Source organism: Prunus mume, linkage group LG8 (genome assembly GCF_029339155.1).
Source record: "Prunus mume cultivar Tortuosa linkage group LG8, ASM2933915v1, whole genome shotgun sequence".
Lineage (NCBI taxonomy): Eukaryota > Viridiplantae > Streptophyta > Magnoliopsida > Rosales > Rosaceae > Prunus > Prunus mume.
Genome location: NC_142705.1, coordinates 4,465,434 through 4,474,479, shown reverse-complemented (window position 1 = coordinate 4,474,479; position 9,046 = coordinate 4,465,434).

Sequence of the window (9,046 nt, the reverse complement as noted above, 5' to 3'; positions counted from 1 at the left end):
AGAGAGAGAGAGAGAAAGAAATAAAAATAAAAAAGAGAGGAGAGAGAAACTAAAGAGAAGGAAAGAAAGAAAAAAATAAGAGAGGAGAAAAAACTAAAGAGAAGGAAAAGAAAGAAAAATAAGAGAGGAGAAAACTAAAGAGAAGTAAAAAAAGAGAGGAGAAAAGAGAGAAGGAAAAGAAATTAAAAAGAGAGAGAGAAGATAGACGGAAAAAAAAGAAAAACAAAAGAAGAAAAAGAAACATTATAAATATCAAAAGGCATAGTATATAATTACAAGTTGTATCTAGCATGGTGGATAAGGTGTTGGAGAGTAATGAGGATGGAGGAGTTGAAACTCCATATGTGTGTTTGAAGTCTCTATTTCCCTATATTTTCACGCGGGTTGGCGTGTCTTACGGTTGAAATACCGTTTAATAAACGGGTTACACATGTATTTTTAACGGGTTGGCGGGTTAACCCAAACCCACGTTTAATAAGACGTCAAAACGGGTTGACAAAATTACATTATTAATCATGCGGGTAAGTCGTTTTTTCCGTAGTTCAGTAACGGGTCGGGTAGGAAATTACCACCCTACTCAAAACAATACCTCAAGTCTAACTCAAATTCATAAAAGTGAAATTCACGTCTGCTGGCCCATTTGGGATTCCACTTTTAAAAAAAGTTGTTTATCTGTGCTTTGAAAATAATTAGCCGTAAAGTAAAGCAGCTCCATGTTTGGTAAACAATATTTTTAATACAAATTTATAAATAAACCCAATTCTAGACATGTATTTATAAAAAAAAAAACCCAAGCACTATTTAAACATAGAAACACACCCAAAATCAACCCCAAAGTCAACTTTTTGGGTGTGTTTATAAATGGGTTTTGAGTGTGTGTAATAATGGGTTTTGGGTGTGTTTATAAAGTGTTTTGGGTGTTGGGGTTTTTTTATAATTTCAACCTCTATTTTGGGTGTTTTAGTGAAACTCCCTATTTTTAAAGTGCTATTAGCACAAAAAGCAATGTCAAAACCGTTTGGTAAGTTTTAATATAAAATTGTTGTAACTGTGAATAATAACTAAAATAGACATGATGTTGAAAGTGTTATGTACTAATCATGTGGTGGTAGTGGTGATGATGGAGTGGAGGTGGTGGTGGTGATGAAGTTGGAGTTGGTGGTTGTGGTAGTGGTAGTGGTAGTGGTGGTGGTGGGCAGTGGCGGAGCCACAATGGGTCGATGGGGTCGCATGACCTCTTGGAAGCCATGGAAATCAGCTTAGACGTCCCTTGAAGCTGTTGGTGCGACCTCTTGGAGCTGCACACCAAGTGGTCAACGAAATGACTGAAAGAAGGAAGGTTTGCAGCTGGAGAAGAAGAATGGAGGGTTTGCTGCGCGCTGTTTTTTTAAACAACTGGGCAAAACGACGTCGCTTTTGGGCCATGTCTGAAACATATTTTATATATTTAAAAAGATATAAATATAAAATATAAAATATAAAAAAGCCAGCGTATGTCCTTCTTCACATCAGCAATTCCTCCATTCTCAACCTCAAAATTCTTTTGTTTTCTCTTCCAAACCCTAAGTTCCCAACTCCCCCAAACCCTCAACTCCATCTCCTCCCTTGCTGCCTCCACTAAATTTTTATTTGGACTTTTACACTAAGACCTCTTATGGTAAGATTCCTGGCTCTGCCACTGGTGGTGGGGATGGTGGTTGTGGAGGTGGTGGTGGTGGTGACAGTGGTGGTGGCGGTGGTGGTGGCGATGGTGGAGGTGGAGGTGGTGGAGGAGGTGGTGGTTGTGGTGATGGTGGCGAAGGATGAGGAGGAGGAGGATGTGGTGGTGGTGGTGGTTGTGGTGGTGCAAGTGGTGGAGTTGGATGTGGAAGTGGAGGTAGTATCATTTTTAAAAATGAATGGTGGTATTTTGAGAATTAAAAAAATTCATTAAAGATTCATCTATGCTTCTTTTGAAAACAGCTTTGAAAAGCAACCTAGAGCTGCTTTTAAAAGTCTGTCAAAAGGTCATTGCTTTTAAAATAATCAGAATATTTTATTTTTACCAAACATCTTAAACTGTTTAACTTTAAAGTGAAGCAGGTTTTTTGCCAAAAAAAGCAATCCCAAACGGGGCCTTAACCCATTGATGGATGGAATTAAGCTCCAATAACAGGACCATTGCTTTTCTAATAGGTACAGAATTTACTCATATGCCGAATAACATACACCCAAATATATGAAATCTTCCCTTTGCTTTTCTTTTCACCACATTTTCAAGTGGAACTGGAAAAACATCTTAAATTTTTTAAAACCCCGCTGCCTCTCTCTCCTCTGAGCCGTCGCCTCCTCTCTCTCTCTCTCTGACCTCCTCGCCACCAGACCCGAACCCCTTCGCCCGCCTGCCTTTTATAAGTAATATCGCATCCCCAATTGCATCCCTTTTATTATTATTATTATTTCTTTCTGAGCAAGCCACTGTTTCTATGTTAGATGTGTGAAATCAAACTTCCAATGATTACTGCATCAATATAGATCGTAGTTTTTTAGTACATTAATATATTTATTTTTCATTTAAGTCATTCTGTTGATAAATTTTATCTTTTTGAACCAGAGCAATATCATTAACTCCAAAACAAAAAACAATATAAGAGAAAACAATTGGCACATATACTCCAAAAGAAACATATTATACAAAGATCAAGGCAGTTGCTAATGCATACATTACACAAAGGAGAGCCCAAGGAAAAAGAAACCTTCTTGTAGCATATCTCATTCTGCAATTCAATACGGGCTGTAAGGTATGCACTGTCATGTTTCCTTCTTAGACTCTCTCAAATCTAACAAGCCTTCATAGAACATAATCTACATAGAACCCAATTTAGGCAAGCTCATGAAAACTCTATTCAAAGCTTGATTTTTCATTACAGTAGAACAACTTACAATAACCTTCAATATGGTTCACTAGCCATATGCTTGACAATACCAGGAAAATCCAAACTATGGCACACAAATATGAAGAAACGATACAACTGGCTATATATAACTGAGAGAGAGAGAGAGATAGAGAGAGAGATAGAGAGAGAGATAGATAGATAGATAGATAGAGAGATAGATAGATAGATAGATAGATGTGGATAAAGAGAGAGATACCTCTGTAATGCTCAACCAGTCCAAAACAAAACTCACAAAAACTACAACCAAAGGGAACCTTACGGCTAAACATTGACATTTGATACCTCTGTAATGCGTCTATGAAATTGATCAAAATGAAAACTTGAGCAGACAATAATTTCTTCTGTAACAATTCCTACTAGTTTGAACAAAGGTTTAAGAAAAAACTTGTGTACAAAATACATGATATTTTACCGTCACATACTGAACAAGCTCTTATCAAAACTTGTCAAGTTAAGTGAAAAGATCAGTCACACTAAAATTAGTTAATTTTAACTGCAGAGCTCATACTAATGGCAAGCGGATGTGCAAAAGACTACATATATGAATAGCATCACTGAACAAATATCATTCAGACTTCTGAGTGTGAGTACTAGAGACTTCAAATAAGATTAAAAACAAACAAACAAACAAAAACAACTGAAAAAACAGAAACCAAAGAATTCTGTAACCACAATAGGAAACACAGTGGACCCATAATGTCAAAATCTAAAAGCATTTAATCACTTTATATGAAAAAATAATCAATCAGTGACTATCATCTTAATAAGAAGAAAGTGAAGCCATTAATTAAGTTTTTCATTTTCCTCTTTTGGGTAACAGTTTTTGCTCACGGAGCACACATAATTGATAAAAGTGACCTGAGTTTCTTCAAGTTCGTTCTTAGAAAGCTGCATGTCTCCAGTAAGTTCTCTCACAGTCATATTCAATGAAGATACGCGATGGCTAAAGTTTATGTAACTTCTGCAGCTAATGCCTGAAAAATAAATGATAATAAGTAACAAGCCACTATTTCAATGCCTACTTCCCCAACCCCCATCCCCCACCCACCCCCCTCCACTCAGAAAATAAAAATAGGAAAATAGTTATATAGAGTGGACACCTTCATTGGCGCAACATAAACCATCTAAAATTCATCTTTATGCAAGTAACCGCTTTGAAGTTCTGTCCAATCTACTACAGAAAATGCTGACTCACTATCTAAATCTCAGAATGGATGATATACTGAATATTTTCAAAACTAAATAGGTTGAATTCAACATGAAAGTACTATGAGTACATCAGCATGACATAAAAGCACTGAATAACTAAGGCAGTCAAAAGCCTAGTTTCCTTGCTTTATTTTGCAAGCTGATACCTTTAACACACTAACCCTCCCAGAAAAATATATACAATACCAGCTCATATAACATTACAGCCGTTCCCATTCCGTTTTAACTATGCAACTAACCCAGATTAACTCTTACACAATACAAAAACAAATGTGTGAATTTGAGATCAAGCCAAAGTAGTAAGAGAAAAAGTATGATTACCAAAAATGAGAATAGAGACCCAGGAATAGCCAATCATTTGCATACCTCATGTAGAATAGAAATCACAGCTATGTTGGTTTTGCCAGCTCCTGTTGGAGCACAAACCTGCAAGTATCATATCAGCACTTTCACTGCAATGGTTTGGTATTCACATAATCAACAGTAATCAATAACTTACTAGTATATTTTCATTAGTGTAATAAACAGTACGAAATATGCGACTTTGAATACGGTTCGAGACTTATATCCACAAAAGCAGCTGAGCGAATTCATGTGACTTCGTTATCTCAATCTGACAAAGCATACGACAAGAAATGTAAATAGAGGTCGAGGTGATAAAAGAAATCGCAACCAAGGACAATCCTATTTGTTTAACCACCAGAAAACGTGCAAATTATTATGGCTAGTTTGTCGAGAACTCCAATTGCATCACAAACTCCATACTGGAAATATATATTCATACAATTATCATACACACACTATATACATGTCACCTTTGCTCCTTCGCACCGCAAGCTTCGTCATGTCTTCATTTGGGAAAAAGGACACGACCCGCCAGTTGCCTAGGTGCCGCCAGATCCGCCCGAGCCGCCTAGGCGCCGCTTAGATCCTCCCAGCCGCTTAGGCCCCTAACTCCCGGTGTCGGTGTCCTCCCGCCTAGCGCCTAGGCGATATCTCGATTCTCGAACACCGCCAAAACCTGGAACGAGCTTGGTTTGTGCCTAGACGTTCGAGTCCGATTCGCCAGAATATTTTTAAAAACTGAGTATAGCCGAACGGCTATACTATTTCTTTAAAATTAAGAAAATACCGAGTAAAGCCGCCCGGCAATACTGGTTTTTAACAAATTAGGTTAAACGGGTATAGCCGCGCGGCTATACTATTTTTAAAAAAAAATTAACCACCATTCTAACCTTTCTAAGAGAATGGATTCATCTTCATAGGAATCTTCGGATCTACAATTTTTTCTCTTATTGTTCGTTCTTTTTGTGTAAAATTTGAATTTTATAACTATTGTGCATGAATTATAATAATTTGAATTTTTTTTTATAATCACATCAACATGTCATGTGGATATGTACACAAGCAATAAAATAACTTCTCAAGTGAGTCAGCGAATTACTAAAGTATTTTCATGTTCACAAATTTATTGATTCAATTTTGCACTCCGGACATAAATTTGTTTTGGTAAGGCTCCATTAACATAATATTTTAAACGTATAGCCGCACGGCTATACCCTTGAAACATCGTAATCTGAATTTCTCTTTTTTAATTACTATATTTTGTAGTTGTGTTTTAATTATTATTTACTTAGTGAATAATTAGTATTTAAGTATTTTATTAAAGAAAAAATAAATAAAAAACAATTACTATTTATTAAGTAATATATTTATGAAGTTAATTAAAATATTTAATACTAATTATTCACAAAATAAATAATGATTAAAACATAATTACTAATGAAAGTAATTAAATAAGGCTTAAGATTTTATTTAATTACTAAAAAGAAAATTTAAAATAAAAATGTACTGACCTCTAGATACTAAGATTTTTTGTAGGGTTAGAAACTTCAATGGTAGCATTGAGTCTGGTCGTTTTATTGTTGTTCATTTGATTTTCTTGCAACTTTTCATTTTTAACATTTTTATGTGTACTTCTTCTTGAATAGGCTTATGGAGTGCACATGAATGGCTACGTTGAAAAGGATGGGAAGAAGTTTGTATGGATAGCGAAGAGAAGTCAACAGTAAACCCATTTATATTATATGTATCCAGGATGCTTGATCATCTAGTTGCTAGTGGATGTTTGTAACGAGCTTTCATCTCGCTTTAAGGCAATTTAGTTTCTATTCTATCTGAGGCTTATACATGTCACATACATTCTATCCAATCCTTTCCCTGTTCAAATCAATATCAAATTTTCATAAGACCTAGTTTGGTTTGGCCTGTGCATGTTGATGCAAGCAGAACAATACTCTGTGCTGTGCATTTGCTGACAACGCAAATCAAAATACCACGCACCAAATATTCCACCCAAATTAAATCTATTTCTTTTTTCTACTTACAGAATTGAAAGTTCTATTGAAAGGGATGAGTTTTCAAAGTCATTCTTAAATTATCAAAACAATCCAAAACTATATATTCACAAGGTCTGAACAAGCAGAACAAAGTTGTTCCACATAAACATGTGGTGGCAAAAATGAGAGGCAAAAGAAGAGAGAGCACTCATTGCACAATTTTGAGCCGATGCAAAATGACTGTTCCAGCCCATCAAGTTCGATAGAGGTTGTGGTTCAAATATTGTATTAATAAATACCATTCCACTAAACAGAAGAATGCTTATCTCCAAAAAAAACACAGAAATGCTATACATATTTAGTGTTTCAGATTTACAGATCACCCAATTTCTGAAAGATGCTTATCCCAAAATCCAACATATGATGAGGGTATTGAATGATCAAAGAATAATACTCACATATGCATACACATGACGCCCAGTCTTCTCATGCGTATCTCTGCAATTAAGGAAATCGATAGTCGATCGGCTATACTGTTTTTTCTAATTTTTTAGAATTAGTATAGCCGTTCGGCTTTACTATTTTTCCTGCTTTTATATTTTTAAAAATATTATCGCCGCTCGGCTATACTCACTTTTAATTTTTAAAAAAACAGATAGCCAACCAGCTATACCCGGTTCCCCGGTTTTTGTAAAGAAATCGATAGCCGCTGGCTCTACTCGGTGTTTTAAAGAAATAGTATAGCCGCTCGCTCTACTCGTGCTCCATCTTCTTTGAAGAAATAGTATATCCCGCACGGCTATACTGCTTTCAATCTTTCGAAGAAATAGTATGGACGCGTACGGGATTTCAGTTTTTTTAAAGAAATAGTATAGCCGAGGCGGCGATACTCGCGTAATACAAAAAGAAGATCGACTTTGAAATGAAAGCTACTATGAGAATTCTCATGCTTCCGCAGCTTTGAACACCTTTCCACAATCCTCGCATACAGGCTGCTTCGACTCCAACGTTAGCCAAAGGATCGCCCTCATTGTGAGTTCTTTCACACGCCTCATGTTATCTTGGGAAAACAAACCCACGATTACAGTTTTCAATCGGACACATAAAGAGTTTCTCCTGGTGCTGAAGAATATGAAGATTTATCATTTATGTGGTCCTTTCTTCTGAAGCTGGAACGACAATCATCCACCGAACAAACGTATGGCCACTGTAAAGATTAAGCTAAATGAATTCAGGAACAAGTGAACACGCATTCAATTCTAACTGCAGACGTGATTGAGGTTCACTTGATGGAGCTTCAAAGGAGGTCTCCCACCCGAACTGGTCCATTAAAGTCAGAAACCTCTCGCATTTTGGAGATCTTTGTCTGGGATCCAATGCTTTAATGAAGCTATCAAACTATCAAACTAATCGGTAGCAGACAACACCACAAGGGAATGGCTTTGCATTTGCCGCTTGAGATATGCAGATTTCTTAAAAGTAGCACCACATTCTTGGCAAGTATTGGATTTTTCCTCTATCCTTCCCCATCCCCATCAGCCTCTTCGGCCATTTCCATCTCTTCCTGTAACAAAAGTAACCACATTATAAGTAAAAATTAATATAATCAATCTGAAGACAACCCACTTCAGATTTTGTTTAAAATACAAAAACCAAATGAATCCACAACAGAAATCCCTCAAATTCGAAAACCCAATTCATAACAATTCATAATTGGATCATAGAAAACTAAAATTAAAAAGGACTGAAACCTAGTGGTGAGAAGCAATCAGGTTCTTTTGGACCTGCAGATGCCACAGTACAATAACAATCACAACATGTCAACATACATACAAAATTGTACATGTTTATGCATTGCATTGCATATCACCACAGACCCAAACACATGTGTAAATATACATATACTAATAACTCATCCAATACAGACCAGAAATAGTAACACACATGCACATAAACACATAAATTCATTAGTAAATACAAACATACACTGCTACATACATCTATACAAGTATTACCCAAGAAGCAGCTCCATCTCCACTGAAGATATACCAGTGATCAACTGGTTTGTGCTTCATCAGCTTCCTTCGCATTAGCCTATGCATAGACATGACGCCTCTTCTTCATGCTTATCTCTCACATGCTTGTTTGCGAATCTGAAGCCAAAACCCGAAAAGCTACGGACAAAGGTTTATGTTCAAGGTGCACTGCCTTGACATGTTGATGGAGATTTGATTTCTTAAATTTAATAGTATAGCCGCCCGTCTATACTCGGTTTTTTAATTTTTTTTAAAATAGTATAGCCGCGCGGCGATACTCGATTTATCCCCTTTTTTATATATAAAGAAATAGTATAAAAGAAAGACTATTAAGAGAAAGCAAATGGCACATATACCCCAAAGGAAACATATTATACAAAGATCAAGGCAGTTGCTATGGCTGAAATCAAAACTTGCAAGGAATCGTAGGGGTCCAGCTGATGCAATTGCATCAGGAACCAACAGAACCTTCCTCATTTATTATTAACAATTTCAAAAAGTAATTTCAACCAAATAGAAACCCACA